The sequence below is a fragment of the Lethenteron reissneri genome, chromosome 22, assembly GCF_015708825.2.
Source record: "Lethenteron reissneri isolate LAM-NWPU_2019-01 chromosome 22, ASM1570882v1, whole genome shotgun sequence".
NCBI classification, from domain to species: Eukaryota; Metazoa; Chordata; class Hyperoartia; order Petromyzontiformes; family Petromyzontidae; genus Lethenteron; species Lethenteron reissneri.
The window spans coordinates 10218341-10235884 of record NC_083800.1 but is presented as its reverse complement, the minus strand read 5'-3'; the positions used below and the strand labels follow the sequence as shown (position 1 = coordinate 10235884).

At 43.6% G+C, this 17544-nt stretch overlaps 1 protein-coding gene and 1 pseudogene across 1 annotated transcript in view; one reads left to right on the top strand and one right to left on the bottom strand.

Moving 5' to 3' along the window:
• Nucleotides 1–17544, top strand: part of LOC133345619 (heparan sulfate glucosamine 3-O-sulfotransferase 1-like) — a 293665-nt gene that overhangs the window by 210444 nt on the left and 65677 nt on the right. The gene's annotated exons all lie outside the window — the stretch shown is intronic.
• Nucleotides 2572–3206, bottom strand: LOC133345426 (procathepsin L-like; annotated as a pseudogene).

Below are 17544 nucleotides of genomic sequence, written 5' to 3'. Positions count from 1 at the left end.
TCCATAATCCATGCCCATCAACACACAAACGTGTGAGAATCGCGTTATAAAAGTTACTTGGGTTTAGCTCACTTAATGGAAAGCACATGCATGAGGAGAGATAGCATTAATGAAGGCAGAGCTCTTTTATAAGGTGAAAGGTGGGTGAACTTGAAGGTTAAAGGTTATACGCTCAATTAGGTAAGTGAATCGGTGCATAATGGAGCCTACTTTGAACTCACTGATAACTTGCAGGAACAGGAAACAGAATGGAATGAATTGCACACTCCATTCTGCAGTGTTTACCGAAACGTATGCGAGTATCAGAGCAGAATAATGACCGAAACGAAATGTGGCACAAGCAAGGGATCCCCTGGGGATCGTTTCTGCTGAAACTATGAATGTGAATAACGCATGGCCACTGGCCAGACGGCACGGGCTCGGCATGGTTTAGAATGAATGGAGCCATACCTACGTTACATTTCTTTTATTATACTTTACAGGTTCTTTCCATCTCTCTGAAGTTATCTTGTTTACATGCAGCGCTCAATGTGTAGGACACAAGCTGTTTTCTTTTCTTTCTCCAAAGCTGCCCAATGACCCTCAAAGCCATGGCCTATCCGAAACGTAAGCCTATCTGTGAGAATACAATTAAATACATTCATAGTATTTGTCTCGGCGAGGCTTTTATTCAAGCATTTCACCAACAATCTGCAAGTTGTGAGATTAATTCATTACCAGCGATCGACTCAGTCCATTTACAAACCCCTCATATTGGGGAAACCCAGCAGGGCCAGGCTCATCCTGCTCAAGGCCTGCTCTCTTTACAAAAATGTACATTAATAGGTAAATACTACACATACTGTACATGTATATTAGTGTCTCGGCCTCGCTGTGCACTGCGTTGCATCACTATCCGAGTAGTTAACCTCGCATTCAATAAACCTTCAGAGCCAGGGTGAACATCCGACTCCAAACGTATTTAATGAATAGAACGAGGTAAAACTGATGGAAAAACAGCAAAAAATCCAGCATCTGGTAATACTTGGAATATCAATACAATGAATGAACACTGCAGCATCATGACATTATCTTAGATAACATGAAACTCAACAATAGGTCCTGGATGGACCAGGAACCTACATTAGCACTGAATAGCGACACAAGAGAATAAGCTACTGTGTTAAATAAGGTCACTTCGTGTAATCACCATACTGCAGCCTAAATGTACAGCGCTGCTCATAACACTGAACTGTGGATGAGATACCTCTTCATCCTTGCTCTCAAGATCGCATTAAAGTTACATGGGTACAAATCTGGCTCGACGTATCCAACTACAAATAACATTCACAATAATGCAAGTGGCAGGCTTCGTTGTTAACTAGGCCTCATATTTATCATAACAATTTAACATAATTATAAAGGCATTTAGAGCATTATAACGGCAGTCCTAACATTATAACAGCATTCCCAGTATCATAAGAACATAAACAACTCACAGACAATGCTTCTTAAAGTCCCACAATGAACAGATGCACCTGTCTTCACTGAGACGCTATTTGTGCCTCCATTACGTACTCTGTGTAATGGCTGACACCATGCCGCATGGCTTAGAGACTCTTAAATCGTAACTTCCTGGTCACGTGACCAAACTTAACACTATATCAGAAAGTTCCTGTGTAATCAACACCCACATACCTGCCATGGGGCAGAACACTCCCTCTCTGGTATCTAGGAGATACCACAATTTATTTTCCTATCTCATAAACAAATGTACAACAAACTTCAATGGGTCAACTTATTTGTCCATATCTTTGCGAGAGAGAAGTAGTACTGTCTCAGCTATAGGACTGACGAAAGTTATTGTGACACCTTGCTTCACTATCATAACCTCAACCTTTCTAAAATTTCTATCGGCACTGGGAATCATCTTTAGGATGCGGCCCATTGGCCACTCATTCCGTTGGACTTGGTTGTCCTTTAGTTGGACAAGGTCACCTTCTTGGATGTCTGGTCTGCTCGACTGCCACTTGCTGCGCACTTGAAGTGTTGCAAGGTACTCGTTTTTCCAGTGATGCCAGAACGTGTTGGCGAAGCTTTGCACTTGTCTCCATCGACGTCTGTAGAGGTCTGCAGTGCTGACCTCCTCGGTGGGCGCTGTGAGCACGTCTATATTCTGGGTACGAATTGTAGCAGGAGTCAAAATGAATGGTGACTCCGGGTCGGTTAAGATGGGGATCAGGGGTCTTGAGTTAATTGAAGCTGAGACCTCAGTCATGAGAGTGGGCAAGACCTTGTGAGAGAGCCGTGTGGACCCGACATCACACAGCATGGAGTCAAGAATGTGTCGAGCAATCTCGTTCACTGGCTCCACCCATATGCGAAGAGTGAGGAAGATTGAAGATCAATGTGCAGCCTTGGTCATTAAGGTATTTCCATACAGAATCATCTTCAACATTTTCCATATTGATCTTAAGCTCTTTACATGGTCCAGTGAAATTGACTCCACAATCAGAACGGAGTTGCTTGGCCAGCCCTCTGATGGCGAAGAATTTACAGAGTGCGTTTATGAAGCTCAAAGAGTCCATGGACTCAATAACTTCGATGTGCACTGCTCGTGTACAGGTATGACACCTTTGAGTCGATGCCACTGTTCTCCTTGATTTTAGGTAAAGGCCAAGTCCATGAGCCCTCCACCACAGCCGTTTTCCCTCGGCAGAAGAGCAGTCCACCAGGTTTTGCTCACTCATCGACACAAGCACTCCCGTCTTGCGCTTGTGCTGCCCTTCGAGGCAGCCAATGGTGCTGAATGCCCAGCAAGAGCTGCATTCGCCCTGGTCCTTGACGTTGGTGATATTGTCCTGCTTCCTCCAGTCGACGGACTCAGGAGCCTTGAAGGTGGGGGCCATGAACGTGATGCTGTTCCAGCCCCTGAGGCCCAGCATGGTATGCTGGAATTGCTCTCTAGTCATGTCACCGAAGCTATTCATGCCAAAGTGCCAGGTGTGCTTGCCCATGGAGTGCTCCAAGTTGTGCACTGTGATCTTCTTGAGGTTCTTCCCCCAAATCATCCTCCTCCAGCCCTCCTCCTTCTGGTCGTAGGCCTTGGCGTGGAAATCCTACCAGGATTCCCACTTGGACGACAGCTCCAGGTCAATGAATGGAGAGGCCACAGCCGCAGCGACCACTGCAACGACCCCCAGCAGAGCGACGAGCAGCAGCTTCATCTTTGGTTTCTTGTCCAAGGTACAGCGCAATGAGTTGAGCCGTGAGAGGGCTTGCTCTCTATTTTTGAGAAATGGCAGAGGGGCAACCCAGCTGTTTGACTCATCTTGGAATAAATCTCTGTCTATTATTTTGAAGAATTCTTTATCCTCAGCGATGGAGCAAGTTTGTCATTGTCTTTTGTTGTCACGAACACCGTATGTCCAACATCATCTTCTTGTGTTTCCAGCATGGAGGTTTCTTTGTAAGTCTGCATGGTACAGCTTTGATTTCTCTCTTCGAGTTTCCCTTTCATTGTGAAGTGGTTAGAGCACGGCTTGAAGAGCGACGTGCGTCCATTTGTGAACACACTTGTTCTGAATGTGCTAATGCGGTCTGGTTTGTGTGTTCCATTGAGACAGACATCACCTACGATGACCCATCCTAGGTCAAGTCTCTGGGCATAGGGAGCACTGTGAGGTCCATTGCATTGATTGCGAACCTTGTGGACTCTCAGCATGTCTCTGCCAAGCAGAAGTAAAATCTGTGCCCCGTGATCCAATGGTGGGATGAACTCTGCTATGGTGTGGGGTGGTGACGTGCAACTTCGAGCATGGGAATCTCGCTCCTGTCGTCCAGTATCTAATTGTACTCTATCACCGTAGGAAGGACTAGCTTCATGGTGCTATCCATGGTTTCCACCATGAGGCTGCTCGCTCTTCTTCCCATTGTCTCCATCAGTCGTGAGCATGTTCTGAGCGTGTATGGAAAGGAATTCCCACATACGCTTAGCTGATCAAATAACTCTGACCTTGCCAAAGACTTGTTGCTCTGATCGTTCATTATGGCGTACATCCTTACTGCCCTCTCAAGATGTCCTTTGGGATACACTCAGACGAGGCATATCTTTGAGTAAGATTTCCTTTGAAGCCTTCTCCACAGACGTCTGTGCATTTGGTTGTGACTGACGAAGTGGGTGCAGCAGTCTCACCTTACTCCCCGCCGTGCTCTGCTTCAGGATCGGAAGCCTTAGTGCCACTGGGTTTGGAGTAAAATGTGTGCAGAGCAGTTGCGTGTTTGTCGCTGCCACATTCTTCGCACTTGATATCTTCCTTGCAATTCCTTACAAGGTGGTTTGTAGAAGCACAGCATTTGAAGCACACTCCAAATTCTTTCAGCATATTCTTCCACTCTTCCAATGGCTTCCTCCTGAACTCACGGCATTTCTGGAGGGAGTGAGGTTTATCATGGAATGGGCATTGCCTTTCTGGTTCTTTCATCTTCTTCTTTGTGGTGGTTGTGTGGACGGAGTTTGCGAATGTGGTAGGAGAGACCTCAGTCTTGTGTACGAAGATTGGCGCTCTCGCTGTTCCTCGTCTCGCCATTGCTCTTTCGATTTTTGGGAGATCTGGACTGGAGATCCCCGTGGTGCCAAACATGAAACTCGGGTCATTTCTGGTCCTAGCCAGGTTGCGGATAAATTTTGAGAAAAACGAGAATGGGGGGGATGCAACCTGATGTTCTGACTTGTATCTGTTCTCCATTTTTCCTGCCCGTCGAATGCCAATTTCTTTACGATGGGGTTCACTCCATGGTCGATATTCAAGAAAATGAGACCTGGGAAGTAGGGGTCAGCCTGGGCTGACTCAAGCTCCATCAGAAGATCTCCAAGCTCCGGTAACCTTTCATTGTCTCGACCAGAGATTTTTTGAGAGTTCTGCAACCTTTTGAAGAAACCCTTCTCAATGGTTTCTGGGCTACCATAGCATTCATCGAGCCTCTCCCACACCGCATGCAGGCTTGAGACAGGATCCTCTTTGCATACTCTGCAGATTCGTTTCCTAACCATTTCACCAACAGGTCAAGTTCTTCACTTGCAGATATTTCTGCATTCCTTATTGCATTCCAGGCTCAATTGTTCTCAAAGTCGTCATCAAACTTAACGAGTCGTGTGTTGATTAGTTCGCGGTGAGCCAGGTACCTCGTAAAGTCCCCTATGCCTGTTGATCCAGGATGTGTGCATACTGGCGCTTGTGAGGTGCTATTATTGGCTGTATTGCCTTACATGCCGTCATTCGCGATGGCGTTGGATTGTGGACCCAAAGGTTTCGATCACGTTAGTCTGATCCCTTTAGGTGACTGTCTGGAATGTGGGTCTGACTTTATGCATCTTTGTCTGACCCCATGTGTGCGGCGCTGAGTCGGTGATTAACTGCCAGGGCAGGGTATGCATTTCCACCATTCCCGTAGACAGCATTTATGTTCACTCGGCATGGAGGCGGTGATGCCTTGACATACACCCTTTTCTTTAAAACTAAATAAGTTCCAGCGACAACACAAATCATCATCTTCACATTGCGTGTTTGTCTGTGAGATGAACGAAGCCAGATTGGTCGGCTTGGGTCGCTGGTGGGTTGAGTGTGCTGATGATGTCAGAATAACACAGCCCTGACTCTCCTTGGCACTCCCCCAGCTGTTGATTGGCTGTGGAGTGTTGAATGGAATGGGGCTCCACCCATTCCTCTTGGTGAATGGGACCAAAGTCATGTTCATTAATATGGCAGAACAACTTTCTTGTCATTTCCACACCTCTGCGGAGTTCTAAAACAATGCAAAAATACGTTGACTGACATTTGATTTTGTTTCTATATAGTTTATAAACTGGACACAGCATTTACCGGCATACATTGACCAGTATGGTGAACTATGGTCAGAAGACCCCCATGAGTAACATGACATGGGGCGGGAGGTTTCATTCAGCAGTGAATTCACAAAGTGTCATTTATTCAGTGATTACATACAATGTGAGAATTGAGTACATCATGTTAAACAACCTGACAATGAATGAGATGGGGGGGGGGGGGTTGGACACGTGACATGTTATATACAAGTAGCTCATAGTCTCTTGATGCTCCATATTCTAAGGTATAATATTGAGTCAACAGTTCAATTCCTGCGGTAATATCCATTGGGAATCATAAAATCACACCAACTTCTGCTCAGTACAAAACAGGTCATGTGACAACACTCACAATTCTTGGCCATTACAAGCTTATATCATTGCCGAAATCCTAAATTTAAATATATAATTGTCATATAAATTGTATTTTTTTAGAAAAACCTGAATTTACGTGATTACTAATGCCTCCTTTGAAAAATAGATAGCAAATCTCAATGGGCTCCCTCCAGATTTAATAATTGACAATGATTTATAATACATATATAGTCCACACAAACTAATTTTTTCCACGATAGTGAGGACATTTATATCAAGCAATCTTTTTTTTCTGTACTAATAAATAATACAATTTTGTTAACTAAAAACACTCCATAATTACCCACGTAAAAATGCAACGTGGGTGTGGGATCATATAGATTTTTTGGAAGAAAAAATGGTGCATTACAGAAAAGTTTATGTTCATTGATTGTTCAATCAGATTATTCTGATGGAAGAGGTCGTTTCAATCAGACAAATCGCGAGTCTGATCAGACAAGCTACGGCCTATTACAAGCCATCCAAAAACTTGCATCCCATTTGATCAGATAAAACTGATAGCAAATAATGCACTTCAAGGCATTGCGAATGAATCCTACAAATTAAACAACTTCTTGCTGATAACATCAACACTGTTTTTCTATCATACCTACAGAGATATGTATTTGGAAATGCATAGAATATGTGAATATTGCACACATTGTTTGCATATGCGCCTTGGTCTGAACGTACTGAGTCATGAAATGACAATGTTGACCTATTAAATATTGTAAACATGTAAAAACAAGTCAAGTGTTTCTTGTTAAAATGAGCATCGGGCAAAGCTCATGTCTGTTGGCATTCCTTTTGTGTGGGTTGACATCTCTGAAGGACGATCATCTTGCTAAGTGGCACTTATTTTTTATCTCCCCTAGGCATATGATGGGCTGAGTCAACCCACTGTGAGGATAAGAAATTGCAGCCTTTTAATTATGACAGAACATTCACCCCGTGTGCCAGGTAGATTGGTTGCAACGCAACGCCGTGAGATCCGCTAGCTGTTTAGGGGACGCCTTCGTACAGCAGCAGATGGATCGTGGCTGGCAATGATGATACATCACGAGAAAGCGGCTCCATCACAGCACCAGCTAGATTGTGTGTAAAATAAAATAAAAGTCATACTATAAAACAGTGTACAACCTTTCTGTATCGCATCAACCAAAGACATGTTCTCATGCCTCAGATTACAAGGGCAATCAACATCTGCAGAGGACAGGAAAGCTCATGTGCCAAGAAACTACTCAGGAAATGTTTACAGGAAGGCTGCCCTGTGGTATAGATACACAAACTGTCACCGGTTTGTTTTTGCATGTGACAAAGCACTATGTCATCACAAATGTAATCACCTTGTTATTCCAATAGCAGGCAGCCCTAGAATACGTGCTGATTAATTCATGTTCTCGGGACAGCTGCGTGTTGGTGTCTGGCGACTGGATTTATTTGCCAGCGATAGCTGCCGTGTGAATTTGCCGAGATATCACCTGGTTGCTGAAGCTTCGTAAAGCCTCTCCTACAAGAACATATTAGCTCAGATAAATGTGTTTCAATCCTTTTAACTTAGTCAAAACTTTTATTGGTTTATATCTAACACATTTACAGCATATTGCGGACGTGTATCTTACAATATAAAGCGTCATATTTTATTTATGCACACTGGTATGCTGTGGTGGTGTAATGGTCGGCACACTGGACCTGCAAGTCGGTTCGACCTCCTGATGTGGCAGTTTAAACAATGGGGCAAGTTTTATTACACATTCCTGCGGAGGGAGCTGGTAGGAACTTTGGGTTGCTCGGTCAATGGCCAGGGTCAACGGCGGCGTGGTGTATTCCGCAAATATGCCCGACTGTGAGGGCGGGCATAAGCCAGCGTGAGTAGGTTAAACGTTGAGTTTTATAAGGGCACCACGGGGTGACCAGCCCCTCCCCACCCAGCCCCACCCCTCCCACCCCCCACCCAGCCCCACCCTCCCCACCCAGCCCCTCCACACCCTCCCCACCCTTCCCTCCCCACCCAGCCCCTCCCTCCCCACCCAGCCCCTCCCTGCACGACGGACACAATAATCCCCTGTGGGCTGGTGTAACCAGGAGGTTCCTACCAGTAAAACCTCCCCACCTCTGTCCACCCAGCAGTGAAAATGGGTTCACCACGAATAGTCGTTCGGCAGCTCACATGTAGTGGGATAAAGTGTGGGTACACCCACCTCTCAAGACGTCTGGGCCAATGTGGAAGTGAAGATCAACACGTCTTCTGGAGGGGCTCTCCAGAGCTCCCTCTATTGTAGGCTCTTCCTGCAACAGTGGCAAGAGATTACAGGGCTGCACCTCTGTCTTTATACACATTGTAAATGGTAGCTATAGGCGACAATCAAACTATTTACGTACCCAACTGAGGAGTCTCAAGATACATTTTGAGGAGGATCCCGTTTGGACATTTTGGTCAATTGCTTATTGGGTGTTTTTACATCTAGTTGGAATGTCATGAAAAAAACAGCCGGATTTTCTGCACAGCCTTATAGAGGCCAGTTGGTAGCTATGCTTGAGTTTCACATACGCACGTGATTGTATGCCCATGATCCACAAACGTTGCATCCAAAGTGCCGGATTACAGATGTGAAGCACGATGCCCTTATGTGCAATAATTACCCATGCATCGGGATTGCAGTTCACTGTAACACGAGCCAGAGCAACTGGGGCGATAATGTATCTCTCACCAAGACAACGGGCAGTGGCTGGCTCCCTCCGCGTCTTGATGAACTCTAATCCAAACGAGTTGCCAGCAACATGTCGAGCAAAGTAGCCAATTCATCAGTAAATAAACTAAATAGTTAATTATGCATTATTTGGTGATACTGCATTGGCAGTTGTGCACAAGAACAAATAAGTAAAACAAAAAATGCAACACGTCCGTAAATAACACCGTGGCCCAAAAATAAAATAATAAACTATACAATAGGCGGCATTTTGGCCAACAGGTCCTTCTTCATAGCACGTAAACAGACAAGCCAGGAGGTAATTGAGCGGAGAACATTTGGAGACCGTACTCGAGAAAAAACACTTCTACAATGTATTTTAGTAACACACAAATGTGGATAAAAAGCGCTGCCCTCTAAATTGCGGCGGTCACGCCACTCCTGGCACAATGTTACTCCACTAGAGGGAGCTCTAGACAGCCACGATGGAGGGTACTGTGCCCTACTCCTTCATACCACTGGCCCAGACATGTGTGTGCGTATATTAAACTTCTTTCGCACCGTTCGTAGCCAACCGTGCCCATCGAAGGTGCCAGACCTCTTGAGAGAGGTGGGCGTGCTTACAGTTGACCCCACCATGCACGACCTGCCGCTGAACTGTTGATGAGTGTAATGCTACACTTATTTTAAGGCTCTAGATTTATTGTATGGATCGTGCATTGTAATGAGCCGGTTCATGCTCGGGGTTACTATGCCGAGACACGGTGGTGATGTGCGTGTTTGCATGCATGATAACCTACCCATCATGAATGTCACTCGCTACCAATCCTCCAGCCTGATAAAGGTTTCCCAAGTCACTGGTTGGCAGATTGACAACAAATGTGTCGTCTGGAATAAGCATAATAATCAAAAAGTTATCTGTAAAAATACAAGTATTGTATGCAATAAAAAAATTGCATATACGATCCACCCAATTAGAGTTTGGCGTGTCTTCTTCCATTATGATGACACACAGTGACAGACGAGAAGCAGCTTCCTATTTATAGCAATTAATGTGACAATTATAAATGCTAGCAGATGAGATGTTAAATGCTAGCAAAGAAGAAGAACCTCTTTAAACCCTTCTACTCAGTCAGAGTGAGTGCCAGCATAAATGTCTTCATGCTTTTTCCCATTACATGCATTAAAAAAATCTATTGTAGAATTACAACTATTAATATATATTGCTTCTATGTCAAGCGATAAATCTACGTTGGAGCATTATTTCAAATTTTTATTCATAATTGACAAATACATTTTTATCGTCGAATTGAAAGAGATACATCATTGACTGATTTACCTCTGCATGAAAAAAAACCACATCAGGTGACCAAAATCACAACCCAGGTCCACAATTGTGCTAGGTGCACGCGATATTCTAATTCGACGTCGCTGACATTATTCAGCAGAGGCAATAACTACCCAATAATCTTCCCCGCTCCGTCTGCACATGTCATGGGGATAAGGGAGGTGGTTGCGAAGGAAATGGAGGCGCGGCATTGTACAAATAAACGCACATTATAATTATTAATCTTCTTGGTTCTTTCGGTAAAGTCACGTAGAGTCTGTATTCTCGACAGACCTGTTCTCCACCTGAGGACGGCTGCTTGCGTTGCGGCCGAAACGTCGTGAGAACTATTTTATTATGTTTTATTTTTATTATTTTATTATTTCCATTCTACGTGACTTTACCGAAAGAACCAAGAAGATGAATCGCTGCAGTCACGAAAGCTTTAAATATAATTGTTAACTTTGTTGGTCACCACCTGTCGAGGAGGAGGATGGGGTGACATTCAAAAGAACCGCAGCAGACCGCTGGGCTATGCAGCATTTGGATCCCGGATGCGGCCAACAGCGCCAAGATGAATAACTCCACACGCTGCGCGCGACAACGCCAGCATGTCTCGAGCACCGCCTTGGCAGCAAGAGGCTTGTGCCGAAACGCGATGTTAGACGTTGCACACACGAGGACCTTCTCGGACAGCTTACGCTGCCAAAAAAAGGTGTGCGATCGGAGAGACGTGTAATGCCACTGGAACGTGGGGTAAAAAAATAGGAAGTTTGTTTCGCCCGGAAAGTGGCAGGCAGACGGCAGGCAGAGCTGAGTAAGCGTGACAGCTAATCTCAGTCTGAAACGCAATCAGCGAAATGCCACGTGCTGTTAGATGAAACCCGCAGCACCTTGCTCTGACAGCGGCGCTCTAATACACTTGAACTGCTGGTTAATGCGTGACTTTAATTTAATCAGCAATGCGGGCGCTTGCTTGCGACTGTCTCCTTATTGATATTTACTTTAAGGTCCAAAGCACAGTCGCTGGCATTCAATTTAATTACGTGTAATCTTGCACAATTTTTTATTTCTTGATTGCGAATTAATTACGCAGTGTCTTTACAAAATCACGTTCGTGGCATTTGTGAATGTGGGTACGATGGGAAAACTGTTCGCCCTTTCCGCCCCGCCTCCGATTAGCACGGTCGGCTACGTACGGTGCGAAAGAAGTTGAACCGTCCATACATACAACTCGCAGTGCGAATGGTACTGTGTGCAAGCAGCGGTTGAAAACCCTTTTTTCACCAGAGCCATCGTTATTAACTTGCAGTTGGCCCTGAATGGCTCATTACATATTTACGTGAGTCAGAAAATTAATAATGTACTGTCCTTTATATTCTTGGGTTTTTTCGGTAAAGTCACGTAGGTAAAAACATTAAAAAGGAAAATAAAATAAGGTGAGGCTTGAGACTATTCTTAGTCTCAAGCCTCACCTTACCATATTAATAATAAGTATGCGGCCATTGCCCCACCACCTTCTCCAACCATTATATAAACGCAGTGGTAACTCCTGCAATCTCTCATTTACTTGATACAGCTGTCGTGGCTGTGACGGTACCACCTGAAGACGGAAGCTTGTGTTGCCTCCGAAACGTCGTGATTTTTATTTTTATTTTATTTTACTTTTTAATGTTTTTACCTACGTGACTTTACCGAAAAAACCCAAGAATATGAATCATTGCAGTCACGAAAGCTTCAAATCTAGAATTACTATCCTTTAATCAATCCCCTCCTCGATAAAGGTGTCCCCGCACGCTGCACTTCCCTACGCTGGCCAGTGCATGCTGATGAAGGGCGAGTGAGAGCAGTGTGCCCACGATTGGTTGGCATATCGCGAGCAACACGTGGCCTTAGGGGCCGTCCATAAATGACGTCACGCACCTGGGGGGTGGGGGTCAGACATTTGTGACGATGTGTGTCGAGGGGGGGGGGGGAGAAATGTGACGTCACATCAAAATGCGCAACTTTAAATAAATATAGACAACACGTTCCACTTAATTAAATAGACTTTTAATAAATTATTTATCCTACAACATCCGAGTGCAGCGCCACATTAAATACGCACTACAATGACAATAGTTTACAGCGATTTGAAGCATGTTTTTTTTTTTGGGGGGGGGGGGGGCAGAGCTTTGTGACGTCATATTTGAGGGGGGGGGGGTCTGACTTTTTGTGACGCCGTGTGACGAGGGGGGGGGGGGGGTCAAAAATCGTCCAAAATCGCGTGACGTTATTTATGGATTTATAGACGGCCCCTTATCACTTATCCTTCCGCTCATGTTTGTATAGTGCAGTACGTGCCATTTTTATATTTTTCAGTGATACCACCACGATTGTGGTGGTATTTTTGTTCACCCTGTCATGGTTTTTGCACAAGAAACTCTTTATGACATTCAACGCACCTAGTTTTTAATTAGTGAGTTTGTGTCTATATTTAAAACAACTTCCACTTGTTTACACTGGAATGCCAATTCCTCTCAGATAGTCAAACAGCATGCGACCCATTGTAAATGAGCGTTGCAATTTGGGATTTGACTGAAAATACGCTACGTGACTTTACCGAAAGAACCAGAGAGTATGTACTGTATATATATGTTCTTATTGCTTCGTATAAAGGGCAGGAAATCCCGATGAAACAGCCAGCTCCTGTAGAGATGAAGACAACGGTGAGCCAGTGCACTGTGCAACAGGCTCAACGTTTGATTGAGAGCTTCAGTCTTGGAAATCCGTTGAGTATTTTTATATATAGTGTATATATGTGTAGCGCCTCACTCTTTTTTTGGAAGTATTTATAGACCTTCATCATAGCGGTAGTACGGATATTATTACTTTCAGTGCAACGAATAATAATGCTTTGAAGCTTTCGTGACTGCAGGAATCCATACTCTTTGGTTCTTTTGGTAAAGTCACGCAGGTATAAAATAAATAAATCACGGGCAAGTCCACCTCAGCTGTACTTAACTCAGCTCACTTGGTTTCTCTAATCAAGGACATCTCACTGTCTCCAGATGATTTGCTTGTCAGTTTCGATGTAGTCTCTCTGTTCACCAATGTACCTGTACTTGACACCATTGCAATCATTGAAGAATTGGTCCAAAAAGGTCTGTCTTACCAACACATACTTCACCTGGAATGGTACATTCTACAAACAAAATGAGGGTACACCAATGGGTTCTCCCTTATCACCAGTGGTAGCGAATGTTTTCATGGAGACATTTGAAACAGATGCCATCCAGACATCCACCCTACGTCCTTCCTTGTGGAAGAGATACGTAGATGACACGTTCGTCATCTGGCCACATGGCCTGCCAGCACTGAACCAATTTCTCAACCACATCAATTCCGTACACCCGTCTATCAAATTCACCATGGAAGTGGAAAAAAATGGCAAGCTACCATTCCTGGATGCTTTGATCGAGAAGAGACCTGATGGCTCGTTGGGACATTCGGTCTACAGGAAAGCCACTCACACGGATGCCTATCTAAAGCCTGACTCCCACCACCATCTATCCCAGAAGGATTCCCTCATCAAAACACTACACCATAGGGCCCGTTGCATCTCTGACCAGCACCACCTAGCTAGTGAGTTGGAGCACGTACACCAAGCCCTCAGGATGAACGGATACTCGGACCGTACAATTCGCAAAGCTGCCTTCCCAGCCATGGGGAGACAACCTTCTGAGGAGCCAACCAAAACCATCACTTTGCCATACTTAGCAGGCGTTACCAAAAATATTGCTAAAATCTTAAACAAACACAGGATCCAGGTTCGTTTCAACACAGTAGACAAAATCCGTGATTTAATCCCATCTGTAAGGGATGTGATTCCTGCCATGCAGTACCCTGGTGTCTACAAACTGAGTTGTGGTTGTGGAAGCAGTTACATTGGGGAAACGAAACGACATCTCTCGGACCGCGTTCATGAACACATGGTAGATATGAAACATGGTAGGACCAATACAACGGCCATTGCCGATCATTGTTTTAACGCTGTGGGCTCACACGGAATTGATTTTTCCAAGACAGAGGTACTCTGCAAACCTACCAGCTACCTTCAGAGATTTGTTCACGAAGCCATCCATATATATAAACACAGACACAACTTCAACCGAGATGATGGGTACAAACTGAGCAATCATTGAAAGGACGTTATTAACCAGGTAAAGTCTTAACTGACTGTTATGTTTCCATGCTACCTGCCTATGTCAGCTGATATTTCATGCTAATCTCTGACATTAACATAGCCACTTCCGTGCCAAGTTACATGCTAATTTCTCACTTTAATATCATGCTAATCTCTCACATTATCATAGCTACTTCCGTGCCCAGTTACATGCTAATTTCTCACTTTAACATCATGCTAATCTCTCACATTAACATAGCCACTTCCGTACCCAGTTACATGCTAAATTCTCACATTAACATCACTAGACCCAGCCACTTCTTTATGACCATTGGGCTACACCCATTTTAAACCTTTTAAAACAGTCTGCATCAGCAGCAGACCATGCTTTCCCACCTGATGACGGACGCTTGTGTTGCTCCCGAAACGTCGTGATTTATTTTATTTCATTTTATACCTACGTGACTTTACCGAAAGAACCAAAGAGTATGAATAATACTACGCTAATATACAGGGCATTTTGGTACAAACATATCTGCAGTATCTGTACGATGAAGATCCACTGCAACGATTCATGCAGTCGTAGCTTCCATGCTGAAGTCATTGCAAATGTATATATCAAATCATCAATACCAAATTACAATCCTAAAAATAAGTTAGAACTTTATCTATTATTTTCAAAATTGTAATGGTTTACTATGTTTCCGTAATGTACTTGGTCTTATGAAACAGTTATTGTTTGGGGTGCAATTACTGTATTTCAGTTGGAAGTATGTATAGGTTTGATAACAGAATGCTGCACCTCTGTGTATTAATTTCCCTAGAAGTAGAGCTGTGATGATGTACGGCATCTAAATATGTGCAATCCATTAAAGGGAATACAGTGTGAGCCATGTTCTACGAGTGGCTTACTGGAGTTTAAGATTCCCCTGACACACGTCAACAGAGTAAGCCAGTTTATTCATCTGCACCAGAGTCACAATGCCTGTCCATGTGTAATAAACCCAGTGAATTAAATTAATTTTACAGCCATTTGCCAATGCGCTGCTAAACGCAGGCCTTTCCATGTTGTTGTTGGTCAAGGAGGCAGTTTGACTCTTCAGCATGTTACCATGCGATCAAATTTCGTGTCCAACTAAGACCCGTGTCGAACAGACGCTAAACTGTGGTGCCCTGATAAAACTGGGAGTGTTAAGAAAGTTGACAAATGAATGGATTTGAATTGACATTTTCCTGTAAGCAGACACTTTGTATCTAATCAGCGTGTAACAATTCTTAGGTCTTAAAGTCACTTTATTGTCAAGTGTGTTACATGCATGACATACAACACAGATGAAATTACAGTCCTCTCTCTTGGTCCCACGGTGCAACCAAGCAATTAAAATGTCGCATGTCCACACATGCGACATTTGATAAATTGTTGTTACGATGTACCCTTTATATAACTAGACCGTTGAGAGAATATAATATTGTGCTGGCATACATGGAAACGGGTGTAATTTTGCATATTGAAATCGATGAAATTTTAAATTCACACATTGTGTGCGACCGAACAATTTGAAATGCGACGTCCATTTTCTTTTTGTTGCCGTCTCAATCAAAGGGTGGGGGGGGGGGAGTATAGACCTTGAGTAACATAACTTTTGTCACTGAAGCACAACTCAAGGTTAGAGCCTCAAAGTGGCCTTTTCATGCCCAAGCCTGGGAGACAGTCACAACTTCCAGCCGCTGTTTGTTCAGGATTACACTGAGACACGAAAGGAGGCTTGCTGCATACTTCTCGCTTGCACGGCGATGCCCATCAACTGTCGAATGTAAAGGTAACAAAAAAAATGGTGAGTGAGCCATGACAGAAAAATGGTGACCCTTCCCTACCAAAGGATACCACCGAGCAAATCGGCCACTCTGATAGAGACAGCTTGTGTTGCGCAATTATGTTGTACACAAAAAAAGTACAAACCGCTTGCAAGGCCATCATCGGAGGAAAGAGGAAAATGTAGGCCAAAGCAATTTTCACTTTGAACAGTTGCAATGCTTTGCAAAAATGGCTCGTAGTCGATAATGAAACTGTTTATTCATACTAACAGTTAACATAATGTACTGTTAAGAATATCACCTATATTTGCTATTATTTCAATTGGTGATGATATCCTGAAGGTATAGGTCTATGCATGTTTTATATCTGGAAAGGAAAGAAATATGTTTATATTACCGGACTTGAACGATCATTGTATTCCACGGCATTGTTTGTTTTTCTCAATTAAAGTGTACAACATGGCATGTAATGCATTTGCAATTTCGACAGTAAAAGTGTACAATGAAATAGTTACAAAGGATTCCTGTAATTACTAAGAGCTATTTTACATCATTTAAAGAGAAAAAAGTTAATATAACAGCCATGCTGTACAGATGTTTAAAAAATATAATCTTGAAACAGCAATACGGCATCCAGACATTATTATTGGATTAAGGGGGGTGGGGGGGGAAAGGATTGGACTAAAGCCTGCAACACATATCTTATTATGTGGCTGAGTAAACGTGATAAGTTTAGAAAATAAATTGAGCCAAAAATTACAGTTTCTATTACAAAAAACAGTCAATGCGAATGGGTCTATCCTTCTCGTGGGCAGTTTCATTTTTATTTCTACATAAAAAGCACTATGTAACACGATTTTTGTTCCTGGGTAGTGTTATTTTCGAATTGCTTATGCCTCAAAAGTATAGAAAATGGCTATTATTCTCCACAAACTTTGCTTTTGTGACCAGGACTTTATGTGAAGGAATGACACAAATGCACACCACGTTTTCTCATTGAAAATAGATACATTTCTAAATATCACTGTCCTGGTCACAAAAGCAAAATTTGTAGAGTATAATTGCCATGTTATGTACTTTTGAGGCATAATCAATTAGAAATAACACCACCCAGGAATCAAAAAATATTTTTTTGTTAAAGTGTAATTAAGCCATATATATGTTCTTCTCACAAACGCAACCATGTCGGCGCACACTTCACACTGTGGGTATTTAATTGGGAGAGTTTTGGGTCTTACCTGCAACATGTGCCCCACAGACGAGCATGGTTCCCAGGCTCAGGGCCCGGGCAAGTTCACCACCCATTGCCCTCGTGGCCTTCTCCTCCTCG